The sequence below is a fragment of the Prinia subflava genome, chromosome 1 (assembly GCF_021018805.1).
Source record: "Prinia subflava isolate CZ2003 ecotype Zambia chromosome 1, Cam_Psub_1.2, whole genome shotgun sequence".
NCBI classification, from domain to species: Eukaryota; Metazoa; Chordata; class Aves; order Passeriformes; family Cisticolidae; genus Prinia; species Prinia subflava.
The window spans coordinates 107490085-107505962 of record NC_086247.1 but is presented as its reverse complement, the minus strand read 5'-3'; the positions used below and the strand labels follow the sequence as shown (position 1 = coordinate 107505962).

General features: G+C 40.3%; 1 protein-coding gene across 1 annotated transcript in view; it reads left to right on the top strand.

Annotated features, from left to right (window-relative positions):
- BMPER (BMP binding endothelial regulator) overlaps positions 1-15878 on the top strand; it is a 147621-nt gene that overhangs the window by 108603 nt on the left and 23140 nt on the right. The window lies entirely within an intron of this gene.

Sequence of the window (15878 nt, the reverse complement as noted above, 5' to 3'; positions counted from 1 at the left end):
CTGCTTGAAATACAGGTAAGAGGCACCATGACTTAGACTGCTGGTGGCTGAGAGTGCTAACAATGAGAGAAAATGGACTTTGTGGTATCTGATGCATTTTGGGATTTTTAGGAGGAAGCATCAAACTGTCCTGCCTATATGCTAATGGTAAGGAGTAGTGCAAAACTACTGCATATATAAGTCTATAGATCACCATTGATTTAAGCCCCCTCCTTGAAATATTTTTCATCTGATATAGCCAAGAGTGAGTGAGTGCAAGCTGCCAGAAAAATACAGTTTAGATGTAAAGATTAGAAGTTTAAATTTGGACAAATGGGTTGAGTGGTCAGAAAAGATAAATCTAAAGCCAAGCTGAGCTCAGTTATCTGCAGATCATGATTCTTTTTTGTCTTTCCCCACACCCCTGACCCTGGTGGGGTATTTTTCATGTAACCAAGTCCCATCCACTTGTGTCTGTTTAGAAAAATACCTCAGGAATTTGGGGCTAGAAAACATTCTTCTCTTTGTATCAGTGGTTATTACAGCTGTAAAACATCGAAGCTGTGCCAGAGGATTCACAGATGTCTCCTTTCCTGTTGAGGTATTGGGATTCAGTGGGGGGGAGGGATTAGGGTGGAGAGGGCTCCAAAATCTGACAAAACAGTGGTGTTGGGTAGACACCATTCACCTGGGACTGTCCATAGCTTGATTCCAGCTGAGGAGTGCATGCTTCCTCAATAACCCACTTTGTACTTCCCTATATGGAAAGTTAACTTTTTTTTTTTTTAACAAGGAGAGATCTGTTATAGGAAAACCAGATGAAGCAGCATGCTATACTACTATGTGATTAAACCCCTGGAAGTTTCCTTTCCTTCAAAGGATGGCATATCTGAAATGTGTTTGTTTTGCTTACCTAATTGTATGAACACAACCCTACCTGTACTTTTACACTGAATGAGATGTTATTTCCTACTGCTTGTAAGTGCATTATGAGGCTTCATTTCTCACTTTTCCAGGAAAGAACTTCATTTATCATTATGGATGGAGATATATAGAGACTTATGATGAAAACCTGCTTCTGCCTACTAAAGCTTTATTTCTTTCTGGTTTATTACCTGGCTCAATGAAATTCAAGTCAGGTGTTTCATAACCGATTGCTGTCCTTCCTCATTGTCCATTGTCTGACAGATGTGAGACTCTGCACATGAAACTGTAAAGTCAGTTTGACTGGGACAAAAATGATCCTAAACGATGGTAGGCACTACGGAGTAGGGAGGAGGGGGGAAACATCTAGCAGAAAAGCAGGGTATGCCCAATGGCCTTATCATTTGTCACTATGAGCTGCATTCTTAGAAATTGTTGTTCCTGGATTACTTTTAATAGAGGTTTGGTAGTTTGACTTTGGGTTTTTTTTCTACAGTGCCTTGAAGTTATGAGGTAAAATTCTGATTCATTGAAGTCAGTGGGAATTTCGCTGTATTTGAGTGACAGGTTTTAATTGTTCTGAATTTTCCTGTCCCAGGCAACTGTATTACAGTAATTTTGCATCAGTTAGTAATCCTTGTTTTGTCTTCCCACCATTTGCTGTATCACAGATAATTTCAGAAATCTTCAGCTAGTTGTTTCATCAGCATTCTTTACTGGGGTAGGCAAAAGAAAACACATTCAAATCTGGACACCCATAACCTGTTTGCTGGTCTCTTTTTTCCCAGGGGAAAACTAAAGGGAGACTTTCCAAGGCAAAAAACCTAATTTGTCTGGATACAGGCAACTGAGAGATCCTTTCTGTGTTTTGCTGACTAGAATTCACTTGTGCCTCTTTTTTCTTGTCTGTAAGGAACTTGGAGGAAAAAACTGCAATGATAGGTCTGCTATCCCTCACATTTTTCAGAGCTTGTTTGATAGGCTTTAAAGACTGCTCTAGGCATAATTTCTTTAATATGGAGTTCACCATCATAACTATCCTTCTGAAACCTACAATATTCAAATGCCACTATTTCACAGTGCGCATAAACATGCTGTAGGACTGCCATGGTGAAATACAAGCACATTCCTGTTGTATACACTAATATATAGTTTTTGAAAGAGCCCTTTCCTGTTCTGGAAAGCACCACTGATGTTTCAGTATTATAATAAAATGCATGATGTTTAAAAAGAGGAGAGAAGGTGTGGAGAGGAACTGGTAGAAAAGCAGCGATGTCCTCCCTTGTGGAAATATTTTATAAAGATGCCACCTGCCAGTTGGTGCAACTTAATTCATTGCCAAAGAAAAAAAAACCTGCTACATTGAAGTAGTTCTTTTTAGCTGCAAAAATAAATCCCATGTTTGGAAAGATGCTATTTGGAAAAGTTTTAAGCATTGTCAGAGGAAACCACCATATGTCTTTATCAGGTACCACAGATTTTTAACTACAGCTGCTAGAAAATCCAAGACCTCTGTTTGATCTCATTTTAATTAACTTCTACTACAGCTTCTCAGCAGGGCTTTCTTTGCAAATTTGTTTTAATTTAATTTTAGCTCTTTATGTTTTAAGCTTTATTGCAGTATTGACTTAAAATAAAATGCAGAGATGCTTAGCTGATGGCAATATGTCTATTTCTGTAAATAAATAATTCAAGAAACCAACCCATCAGGTCTCATATTCTACCCTAGGGAGAGGTCAGTAAGTGTTGCAAGGAAGAGGAAACCCACCCTTATGGTAGCGGACCAACTGTGCCATGTCATATGTGGGGGAGAAATCCTTTCAGGTTCCTGATATGATCAGTTTACATCTCATAACATGACATTTTAATTGCCTTTCCTTTAGCATGCATAACTGCAAAGCTATTGTATTTTAGTTCCTATTTTAAGCCACCTGCAGTATATCCTACCTAATTAGGCACACAGCAAAGATGAGCAAGGGTGTTTATAAGCAGGCAAATGAGATGAATTTGTGGGAAATGTTTTAAAAATAAGCTTAACCTAATCCTCCTGTTATTCTTATGAGTTCATTTATGTTTCTGGCAGGATAACCAGACAAAGCAGGATGTGAGCTGTGACCAGCACAAAAAAAAATTCTGTAGAAAGTTTGCCTTAGGAAGGTTTTGACATCTCCAAGGAGCTTATCAAGCTTGCTCTCCCTGTATTTTGGAGAGCTGACTTGCTGCAAACGAGGGGTCCATTCTAGAGATACTGTATGGGTTAGATTTAACTGAAAGCTTTCTTATGGGTGTTTTTAATAATTGGAGGTTTTTCTTTCAGTTTTGTTGTCTTGTTTTCTCAATCTCACAGGGCATCCAAAAAATCTGGGATGTTCTCAGGCTTTGAGATCTCTGTGGACCTCTGCATTATGTCAGCTTTTAAGTAGCTGTCTGTGGTATAAAGCAGTGATCCAGGGTATAGGCAAAGCTCCTTCTTTCCTGTCTGCCCTTATAAGGGCTCGCTGTACTGAGAGATGTGTGAAGATCCCATACTCCACACTTGCTCTCTCAAGTGCATAAACTGTTAGTCTGTAAAGCAATTAACTTTTAATTATCCAGGCCTCATTTTTCTATCATTCTTCACAGTACATTAAGGACTCAGTGCTTCACAGGACTTGTGATTTACACAGTGCCTCAAACAAACACATCACAATCCATTTTGGGGTTCTCTCCTGTTGCTATTCAACCTGCAAAATGGTTGCACCCTGGGCAGCAAAGCTCTGAGAGCAAGAGCAGGCGCCAGCAGTGAGATGAGAGACAGATGCAGCCCTTGATTAATTCTGAGCACACAGGTCCTACATATGTGGCAAAGCAAGTGCTGGTGCAGGCTTGGGGCACGACAACAAAAGGTCATGATCCCCTCAGCAAGTTTTAGCACCTGAGGATTATTGTACCCTCTGGCAGCGCAGCACCAAAGCAAAGAGCAGACTCAGTGGGAGCAGACGAGAATGGTGGCACAGATACTTGTGTTTATTCAATAGTATGTATTTATCCATCTTAAATGTTTGCCACTACAGTGCCTGATCTTGGGTAATGTATGGGTATGTATGTTGGGTTCACCCACTCTTAACCTGTTGAGATGCCCACTGGAAACACACGTATGGCTGTGCTCCCATAATTAACTGTGTCATTAGTGGATTCATCAGAACAGACACAGACTTATGGAGATTGCCAGTGTCATCCTGGGGCAGGGGTAGAACTAAAATTCCACTGGATCCAAAATACACTGTAACAAGTGCCTTCCTCACTCAAAGGGAGCAGTAGGGTTGTATTTTCACCCCAAATAGAGGGATGTGCATATGTAAGAGCAGGTGCTGTGATTTCACATCTTCATTATGATATGCAGAGGATAAGAGCAATAAAGTCTCTCTCTGACTCCTCCACTTAAGCCAGTTGAAATTAAAATTGTTGGTGAATGTTCTGGGAATACTGAAGGGTTGGAGCCATATGTTTTCTTACATTCATGGGTACTCCTACAACTAACATTCTGTTTACATAATATTCCTAAAACATAGAAGCTAAAATAAATCTAGCATGTGAAAATTAATAACAAGTAATTTTTCTTATGATAAGTCCAGAGAAAGCTGTTGTAAGTGTTAAGGTATTCAGACAGCTGATATTTGTACATCAGCTCTCAAATGAGGTATGTAGTTTACAGAGAGTGAGTGCTGAAGATTATGTAGTCTATGAGTACATGAAGTAAGAGCTTGTTGAGGATGGTGGATACCATGGCAAAGAAAAAGATTACAAAGTTCATTTCCTAAGGGCTCCTTCTTAGCACTTTACATTTTCAAATCGCAGTGTAAACATTTAATTCTCACTGTACCCTGTTCTGAAGTTGTTGAAATGAAGAAAGATTTTGCTGTGCAGGAAGCCAAGAGCAGAGTTGAGATTAAAATGTGAAAATGCCTGGTTCCTGGCCTCAAGCTCAAGTCCTTCTGATGGGATTTAAGAGGTTTCACATGCACAAAAAGTGTATTGTCTTATTCTTGTCGAAGCACAAATTCTAAAACTTTCAGAAAAAAGCATTACTAGTTTTTTTAAGATGGCACTAAAGCTTCTCTGCTCCTTTAAGGCCCAGTAGAGATGACAACCTCATTAATATTCCATGCAGTAATGTGTCTTTGGCAAGCAAGAACCTTAAAATAAGTCAAAACCTAGTAATGAATTGAGGCATTGGTTATAAAACACTTGCTTTTGGAGCAGGAGGAGACAATATGCAATAAAACCCCCACTGAACTCTGTGTTCAGATATCAAAGATTTGGCTGAGGTTTGAAAGCCTATTTGTTCTTCTCTGTTGTATTAATTTTTCATGCCATTGTTCATGAAAAAAAATTTCCATACTCCCTGGAGTATGGCAAGGTGATGACATAGATTATAGATGTCCTTGTTGTCCTCAAAGGATTACGTAAACTTTCAATAATTTTAAGATTTTCTGTGGTTATAGAAAACATTTTTAAAAACATCTTATGGACTGGCTGGCATGAGGAATACCCTTCTGGGCCTTGTGTCTACAGGCAAAGATGATTTGCTGACAGTATTGAGAAAGATCACCAATATATCACTAGAAGGGATTGAATGGTAATCAGAGAAGAACTTAAATCCCACAAAAAGTGCCTATTTTATCTGCCATTGAGCTTGTTAATATGATCTAGGTTCTATATGTTAATTAGGCTTTTTGTCAGCATCTGAAAAATGTAATTCCCACTATTTGCATCACAGTTCCTCACTTTACAGAAGGCCCAAATTTTCACTGCAACCATTAGCAGTAAAGATCTGACTTCAAAATATCCACTAGGCCCAAATCAAAATACATTATGCAGGCATTTCAGTCCATTTGTTAGGGGTATTTGGTTGGTATTCCAGCTCTCCTTTAACTCATCTGCTCTGATTTCCATATCATTTGTCTCTCTGTTTATTTTGATCTCCATACAGTCATTTCAAACTGGTGTCCACCCATACCCTGCAGATGAAGAATGCAATTAACAAGCATCTGTGAACTGTGTACTCTGCACAGCTGGGTGAGATCACACCAAACACGGTGTCAGAGAGACACCAAAGGAACAAATTTCTCTGGCAGGGTGTTCTCTCATGAGCCTGTGCTTTCTCGCAAGTTGTCTAGACTGCTGCCTGACTTGAAATAATCTTCTCCATAGCCATATTCTGTATTATGTGGTAGCCAGTGGTATCCCTGGCCAGGATTCCCATCTGGTTTTTGAGGCAAGGAATTCACACTGCATGGTTCTTTTTGTCAGCTGCATGCAAACTGTGCACTGCCGCCCCAAGAATTTTCTTCACCTGCCTCTTGTATTTCTCTTTGTCTCTCAGTGTTGTTCATATTTCTCTACAAATGATAAAGTACGTGGCTAGGAACACTTTTTAATTAGGTAAAACCACAGGGATTTTTGTCAACTTTCTCCATCTATGGAAGTTAATATTTTATATGTGCAGAGGATATTTAACTGTGGCACTGGAAGTAATAACATAAAAAGATGCTATCTATTTTCTTTGCTGTCCTTGCAGCAGATGTGGGCTATGTTCAAAGTCATGCCAGGGTTTAAAATGTAAATGCTCATAGAATGTTGGTGAAATATGTTTTAGTTCCATAACTGTGATGGGAATGATCGACAGTGGTCTGTGCAGAATGTTTAAAAGCTTTTCCATATGACTAGGAAGTCAGGAGTTGATAAATTTCCTCAATGTTTATAATTAAAACCCAGAAGAAGATATTAAACATTTACTGGTTTCTATGTTGTGGTCAATATTAAGATTTATTCACTTGAGGACCAATATTGACTGGGGGGAAACTAGGCCTGATTTTTCCCTTAAGACCTGCTAAATCTGGATGGTGACTGAAAGCAGAAGGTTGCATGGTTTAGACATCCAATAGCAACCTATTTCAAGGGTAAGAACTTCTTTGACTTTCTGAAAGACTCCAAAGTTTTTTCTATTGTTTTTTTCAATGCTTTAGGTAAATTGGTATTACAGTAATGCTTTTAAGAGCCTTTTATTTGTGGAAATGCCCCTTAGACATACAATTGTTGGAGTTATGTGGAGTGCATGAAAATGCTGGATTGGCAGCCTGGGGGAGAGAGTTTTGTATGTTGAGTTGATAGAGTGTTGAGTGGGTACAGTATGAACAACAGCAACAGAAGTTTCTTGTGATGTCTTACTGTTATGTTTCCAGCTCGGGGTGTGACAGCACATCTTGCTGAAGTCCACAGAATCATCCCTGTATCTATCCAGTCCTTGACTATCTCTGAATTACTGCAAAGGATGACTTTTGTGATGTAACTGCTCCTTCCTGAGATGCACGAAAATGCACGTGAACTCATTGCAGGTCACCAGTACTTTCATGTTAAATGTTTTATCATTTGAAAACATCAGATGCTTGAGAGTTTGAGCCAAGAAAATCAGAGATCAGAGTCTGATCTCATAAACCAACATATTACGTGACTATCACTCCTACATACACAACATATGTATTTTTGCCTGCTCCTAACTGTTGCCTGAATTATATGCATTGCTAAAGATCTGAACACAGAAATTAATATCTTGCAGATGCTGACTTGTGGCTGGCAGCATCCTTCATTTTCAGGCTTAAGGTACTAATAAAATGCTTAAGTCTGCTTTCCATTCAGATGTAAGAAAGTCATCGAGATTGACATGAACCAGATCTTTGATTCATTTTTTGTTGGTGGCAAGAGTGGACCTAGCTCATGTCTCAGGGTTCTAGACAGGATGGTATTTCATGAAGTAGCCCAATAATCCACTCAGCAGTTAGATCCAGCAAAGTAGTTTATCCAGCAGCTTCTGACACCTCCCTTCCTGCGCAGCTTGGAGCCCGTCAAATTATATGTTCAGACTGAATTCAGGCTTCTTGGTCGCTCAGCAGAAGGATTTGTTATGAGCTGAGTGTGGAATGACCAAGAGAGGATTACTGTGCTTATGTGCAGGAGGAACAGAAACAATTTTTGTAATATTGAGTGTCAGCTGCAAGAAACCCAGCTTTATCTTAAGGTTAGTGGTATTTCTGAAAACTGGCAGACACAGGATTGATTTTTAAAGCTTGCATTGGTTTTGTCTTCCTCTCCTGTAGTGTGCACTGTCTGCTTTGAATGGAAAAGTGACACCTTACTTATCCTAGGAAAATACAATATGTTCAGGTAGCTAGTGTTTCTGGAAAACAGTTATAACTTCTTACAGAGTTTACCAGAAGCCAGTTGCCTCAATGTTAAAAATTTTTAGTGTTTCTTTACATATCTTGTAAATATGAATGCTGTCTTTCTGTGCAGTAATCCAGATGAAAGTGTGAAAGAATATATATTCCTTTTATTTTTGGTTGACCCTTTGTTTTCCCCTCTTGTAGTTGAGGTGTTACAGTGATGGAGGAACAGGTTTACAGGTCTGTGGGGCTGCTGGAAAAAAGATCCTTCCCAAGGCTGTTCACAAAGTGAATCCTTAGCCTGACTGTAACAATAAATACCATGACAGAAAACATGTAAGAATTTATCCAAAGGTCACATTCACCCAGAAGGTTTCTCTGCTGAAAGAAGCTTGCAGCTGTGTTAAGATTAAAGAGTGTCAGAGAACCATAATGTGTGTGATTTTTTCACTCTGAGTAAAATATGAGCTGTTTGTCTAACAGCCCCAGGTGAGGGATGGTAGTGTCAGACTGCCTTGGGTCTGTCATATATATTTCCAGTGGGTTTTTAGTATTTGGGAATAATCTCTTTGATACATTTATCTGACACATCTCAAACTCCTGCGATGCCCAGGAGGAGAGCTTTGTCCCGCTATTCGGACTACTTTAATAGCCACTCAGAAAAGGGAAGCATAATGGGAACAACTCAGACAAATGACTGAGGTCTAAGTTACGTCCCAGAAATGGAAATAGTCCAAATGAATCACTCACCTTCTTACTTAATATGCTGGTGGGCTAGGCTGTTATGGATGCTGAAAACCTGATCAGAGAGAGAAATCAGGCAGCAGCAGAGTTTGTGAGAAATGCAGGCACATAACTTTCTCACACTGACCTGGGAAATCGTGAGAAGGAATAAAAAACAATCCTTGGAGGGTGAAAAACAGTTAAGGTGGAAAACTGTTAGCAGGTGGTGTTTATTTGAACTTGTAAATACTCGGAAAAAACGGTAAAGGGGTGTTGTTCTGAGTGTCCATTAGTGTTTCTTTCTCTGAAATGTCTATAAAAGAATGGAGAAAAAATAAAGATCGACTCTCTTTGCCTTCTGAGAATGGAGAGTCCATATTCTGCCGTCCCTAATCCTATGACAACAGGCTGTGATGTAATAAGCATTTTATCTGCAGCAACAGGCAGCTCCTTGGGTGTCTCATCACTGGTGGGCTTTGGTGAAAACCCTTGTGTGAGTTTTTATGCAGTCATGTAGTTCTGTATGTGGCAACACCTCTATGGTTAATCTGGTTAACCTGCTTCTTCTTTCATTGATAATATTTTAAAGTCAGGAGTGGTACCATGAGTTTAATACTGACCTAGAAGCAAGACTTCTGCCTTTAGTGGCAGGGTGCACTGTAGTCCATGATTGCATGACGTCTCTCTTTGGTCTAGTCTTAGCAGATTGTATGGGTTTTCTCCTCCCCTGCCAACAGTGAGCCTGGCTCTCTGAGCTCAGGTAGGACAACTTGAGCTTTCAGAACCATTCTCAGCACTGGCAGTCCCCAGAAGATGCTGTGGAAAAACAGTCGTGGCAGACAGGGATATGGAGTGTTGCTGTACTGAATGTTCCTTGGGAAGTAATTGTGGTTATTGTTGTATCTGTGGCCAGTAAACAAATTAATCTTCTGACATGTTGCAGAAAACACCAGAGAAAAACCATGAGAAAGTTTTCTATTATTTTAATAGTGCTTTGTAATTTCCTACCCACAAGTCATTTAATTTTTCATCAGAGGACTCAGCATTGGAAGTGCCCATGTGGTGAACATGAGGGAGAGAAGATCTGCTGATCTCTCCTCCTGGGTTTCCACTGTGAATTGATTTTTCTGAAAACACTTAAGTGGCATTTTTTTTCTTGCATTTTATAGAAGCTTCAAGTGATCACCTTGTGAAAAGTGAACCTAAGGATCTGACTAAGCACAAAAGGTTATAGGCAAATACTTTAACAGCCCAGCAAGAACTATTTAGCAGCTATTTAGCAGGTTTTGTATTTACAAGTGGGGTTAGAAGTGGCCTTGACTGACAGCTCTATCAGCAGTGTAGCTGCACAGATTGTTTGGTTATCTCTGAACCTGCTTTCTGACTCTGAGTCCACACGGTTCTTATGTTGGCTTGTTCTAGGGATTCACATAAATGATTGTGGATTGCTATAAGAGATTGGTCTCCAGGTATAATAGCTTGTAAATATGGAAAGTTGCCATGAAACACATCATGAGGAAAGAGGAAAACACCTGGGGCTGAACTGGTGTCATGTTTCTGTTTTACTTCTGAAAAACCTAAGATTATATCCCAATTGCACAAGATAAAATACCTTAAATTAGTTGTCTTAGCTTTAGCAGAGCTCCTTGAGGACCTTAATCAAAGCAAAACACAAAGCACACGCATTTTTTTGACAGAAAACCCAGAGCTTTTTGTTGTTTAAGGGTTTTTTCCCACTTGTTTAACAAAGATGATTCAATCCTAGTCAAGAGCAGTTACTGTAATGAAATATTTCTCTATATTATTATGATATTAAGTAGAAAACCTGTAAGCAGTGCAGTGGTACTCTCAGCTGTGGCCTAGTTAGACACAGGAAAAGAACAGAGTCCCATTGTAAGGAAGTGATCTCTTTTTTTCAGGTGGCCTGGGTCTTTAATTTTTAATCTCCAAAGCTTTTTAGTATGCATAATATTTTTTTAAACCTTCAAGAGGTGGCTGGTGTTTTGGAGGTGAGTGAATGGGAGGCATGAGTTCCAGGTCTGTCCTGTGTCACAAATGAACCAGCTCAGGGATACATCAGTCTCAATATCTAAGTATGCAAGATAAAGCCTCCAAAATCAGAGAGAGTTGCTTGTCAGAGTTTATGGTAAAGTCTATCCGTCTCCACAGACCTTTTGGTGCAGGTGGGTTATCAGCTGCGTAGAACATGGACCACCATTTAAACCACTGCCAATCAGTGCAGAATTTTGCAGATCCAACCATTGCACCAAAGGCTGAAAATATGTGCATGAACCATCCAGGCAAAAAGTACTTCATAATTTATTTTTATTCTCTTTTATAAACCCACTTCTTCTTTTTCCCTGGTACTGTAGCTTTATTGATGCATGCTTGCAAAAGAAAAAACATAATAAAGTCTCTCTTTAGAAAATGACTCTGAAGCAGTGACCTTCTTCTGAACTTTATGTCACGGTTTCCATTTGCCATCATGCTTGGTGCAGTTTGAAATTTCCTGGTATCTTATCCATTGGCTCAACACTGCAGTCTTCACTTTGTCTTCATTGCCCAGTTAGTGGGCAGAGATGGGGAATGTGCTTCTAGGGTGGCTTTCTCTGCTGGGTTTAGGTCTCCAATGAACCAACCCAACAGCTTCACTAATGTCAGTGTTCTCTGACATTATTGTGGGAGATTATTGTGGGATTGTTGCTGGAGAGTGTCTTTCCTGGAAGACAAGTTGGAGAAGCAGACTATAAAGTTTAGATTTTCCACCTTTTTCAGTATGATAACTGGAGCAGAGAAGTTAGCACCAGATTTCAAAGTTGTTGTGAGCTGGAGGTAGGAGGGGAGTCCATGGCTGAGGGCAGCAGCTGGCTTGATCTAGCAAGTGAGAGGTACTTGCCACTTAGCTGATCTCTGGTGTCTGCATTTCCTGACTTTCATGCTGTGTGATTCCTGTGATGGTTGGAAACAGCAATAAAAGTGGATTTAGAATTAATAGATTCCATTCTACCATGTGGTCTTTTAGAGTGCCATGGGTTTTCCAATGCAGGTTTCTGGGAAAAGGGCTGCTTCAGGGGCCAGAGGTGTTTACTTCATGTTGTAGGAATTTGCACTCCAACCAGAATATGAAGCTGTTGGAAGTTCCCTGGAGATAAGACCATGAGTGTGACTGACAATGCCAAGGGGATATCTAAATGGAGAAATTTACTTTAACTGTTGCTGTATAAATGGATATTTTTACAGGCTCTGTCCCTTTGCAGGGGGGACTATGCAAAGAGCTAGGACTGCGTATTGCCAGTTTCACCCGCTCCAGGGCGTACTCTCAGTACAAGCCTGTGGCAGGACAATTTCTGCAGGTCTCTTCCGTCTTACATCAGCTGTGGGTCAGACCTTAATGGCACATTTTTCATCTGTCTCGTTGCAGGTGAGATGATTTGCTTGAGGCCACCACAGAAAATCACATGTCTATTTAGGATTAATAAGGAAGTGTGTTTTAATCCTACCCTAGACTGCTGTAAAACTGTGTGCCGTAGATGATCTTAGGGCTTGTGGGTCCTGCTGCATAAAACAATAGAGGTACTTTGGTTGGTAATACAATAATATTAACAATAATTATAAATAATTATAACATGGAAGAATTATTGCTCTTATGCAAGTTCTTCTAGTTAGCCTTTAACCTGATATTTCCCTATTTTGTATCATGAATGGAAAAACGTCTCTGGGCACTTTATTGCACAGAAAACAGGAAAAAGAAAATAGGTGCTGGTATTGTCATTATAGTTGATGAAGTCTAGTCAATTTACAGATTTTTCACAAAGTTGCTGGAAAACTGGTGCTGTTCTATTTCAGATTATAATATGGGATAGCACTTACTGCTTCTGTTGTCAAGAGAAACTCTTTGTTTTCAATGTCATCCCTCATGACTCCCTTTTTGACCTGGATAGCTCAGGCCTGATTAATCTAAAATCATACTGCCAAGACCCTGGGAAGTGAGTGTATGTCTGTAAAATCTGGTAAATACTAGACAAGTAATATGATAACAGTGATGAGGTATGGACATCTTCTGCCTCTGCATATTTCCCATTGCTTTTGGAAGTCAGATGCAGCAGACTGTGTGCTGTGCTTCCCCCTGCAAAGGGCTGGGATTTGGAAAGGCCACTTAGCATATCTGCTGTGCTTCAGGCAGCATCAGAGGAAGCCCAAGGAAGCACTTGTACCCCAGGAACGTGATTCATATATCACTCTGTGGTCACAGAGTGTAATGTGCATTTTGTTCATGAATGCATTAGAAAGAGAATAAAAGATGAGAGAGAGGCTCTGCTTCACTCAGATGGTCTGAGGCAAAGACTCAAAAGCAATGAAACACCTTGCAAGACAGAGCAATGGGGAGGTTGGGAGGTGGGGTCAGGGCCAACTCTGCCGCTCCCCCACTGCTGAAGACATGATTAGTGAGTATGTGGGACAAATCACTTCCCAAACTGTCCCTATTGCTGTGCCTCCCCATAAGTGGGTCCCAGAGGTGAAGGTACAGTTCCTTGGTTGGGTCTGCCCACTGCCTTGAGCTTGGAAAGAGCTCTCACCAAACTTAAGACTTGGTGTGATTTCCTTCTTCCATCCCACAGATGTGAGATCTGACTGTCATGCACATAATTTGGCAACTGCCTCTGGTTTGAATTGAGCCTGGGGTTCAAAGCTGTTTGCATTCAGTGAGCGGTATGCAAGTTACATTAAATGAGATGGTGACTTCCCTCTGTTATTGGAAATTTATATAAATAATTAGCAGCAAAGCAGTACTATCAGAAGAAGCTGTGGAAAGGTGTTGGAGTCTTTCCCCACCTGTACAGCTGGATCATTTTTAATACTGTGAAAATATATTGCTTCCCTTCATTTCTTGTTAAATAGGAGATTTTAATGCTAGGGCTCTTATCTTGCTTGTGTTTTGTAAGTGCAAAATTTAGTATTTTTCACAAATTAAAAGTACACAAGCTTAGCATGAAACAGATGGGGGGAAATGGCATTTCAAGCTAGTCCAACTTTAAAAATATTTACTGTAATAGCACATGAATGAAGGTTTGAGGCTCCAGATTGCCCACTTACTTGGTGTAAAATGAAATATAGGAACAGATCATGGAACAATGAAATGCTTCTGAGGCTTTACCTGCTGATCTCAGGCATTCAGGGCTGCTTGTGATCATTGCAGCTTCTGACTGGCATAAACCCCACCAAGTTTTACAATGGTTACAATGGTTATTACCCTCGTGGAGTTCACGGTGCAAAGCCACAATGCATTTTTGTGTGACCAGCTCCCTCCCCACATTGCAATTTTCAGTCTTTGGAGCATATATTTCAAATTTCATCAGCTTTTGGATTCTATTTGAATGTAAAGAGAAGAGCACTTTGTGAGGAGCAGCTGAGGGAGGGAGGGGAAGGGATGACTCCTTTATCTGACATCACCACAAAAGCAGTTGAGTCAAGGTTAGTCACCACAGCTCCCTGGAGAGTGTTCCAAACCAACTGGCTGCCTAGCTGGGAGATGCTTCAACCCTGGCTCTTTTGTGCAACTTGGCCAAGCTGCTCCACAACTGGGCAGCAAGGAGCTGACTCAAGCCACACAGTCTTGGTCTCCAGTGTCCCCAGAGCAGAGGTTCAACCTTGCTGTCTTTCACAGCTCTTCTTTTTCCTCTTGCTACCATATTTCTAAAACAACAGGAGTTCAAAGCAGGGTTGAGAAAAGATGTGGTTTTCATGTGATTTCTGAACATGGATACTAGCTCTGTGAAGGACCAGATGTAGAAGGGTTAGGGAGAACAAACTCATAAATTGTTGCTGCTGAGACTGTGATCACATATGATATTATTCCACTGCTGAAAACAGATATAATGTATTGCTGCAGAGCCAGGTTTGGGGTTAGGAAAGTTGGGTAGAGACTCTTGCCTGGGGCTCTCTGTGAATCTTCGCTCTTTCTAGTGAAACTGAACTGATTTATGGTTGTGTCTGGAAACTAGAAGTGGCCCAATATGGATCCAGAGGCAAATGTTCTTAAAATTGAGTGTTCCATTGTGCATATGTGCAGATATGCATATGGGGGATGGAGAATGAGTTTAGTTTGTTACTAAGTTGGAACAGATGTCAGATCTGGGATTGGAGATTTCAGTTCTTCTCCTTGTCTTGTGGAAATTATGCAATCCTATAACTTAAACTGATGAGTTGGAGCTGGTGTGCAGCTTAGATCTCAGCATTGTTACCCTCTGAGCTCTCGAGGCATGTCTGAACTGAAAAACAAAATTACAATTCAAATGTTACAATCTTGAAAAACCAAAATGGAAATTGATGTTGGGAACAAACATTGATACTGCTATGGACAGGAACCTTGCACCTTACTGCTGTTCTTCTAAATGGGTCAGACTGTGTGGGCAGCTTAATATCATCTACCAAAAAGTAGGTGAACTGCGTATCCTTGTGTGATAGAATTGAAAATGAAGGATTTTTTAATCCTTCTATTCACCATTTTGAAATATGGTTAAGGCAAATCCTGTGTGAATCAAACGGACAAAACCGGCATACAAGAGAAAAACTAATGAACATACATACTGAAAGGGAACATTTTATTCTCCCCAAGTAATTCATGCCATTTTATGGTTTATTTGAAATGAAGTAGTCAGTCCTGGCGGGATAGTGAGCTGCTTGGCACATATGTTTGATTACATCCATGGAGAAAAGAAACAGCTCTTTCTGGAGAAAAGTCAGTTTGTGAGCATGAGAGAACTTTTTCAGAGCTGGTCGTGTAGGATGAAACGTCAGAAGCAGGTGGTGCTGGCCAACCATACCTGGCATTACAGACAAACAGAATTTTACCCTGGGCTTCAACAGGCATGGAGTTATACCAACACCAAGTATTTCTGGAAAATGTTAACCATGAAAGAGCCTTCTTTTCTCAAGCCAGGTTGTGTCCTCCTGTAACCAGCTTTTCAAGAGAAGGGAGAAGCTGGCCTGAGGTTAACCACCACATGCCCAGCTGGGAGCAACTCAGAGATGGTGAATGTAGAAATGCTT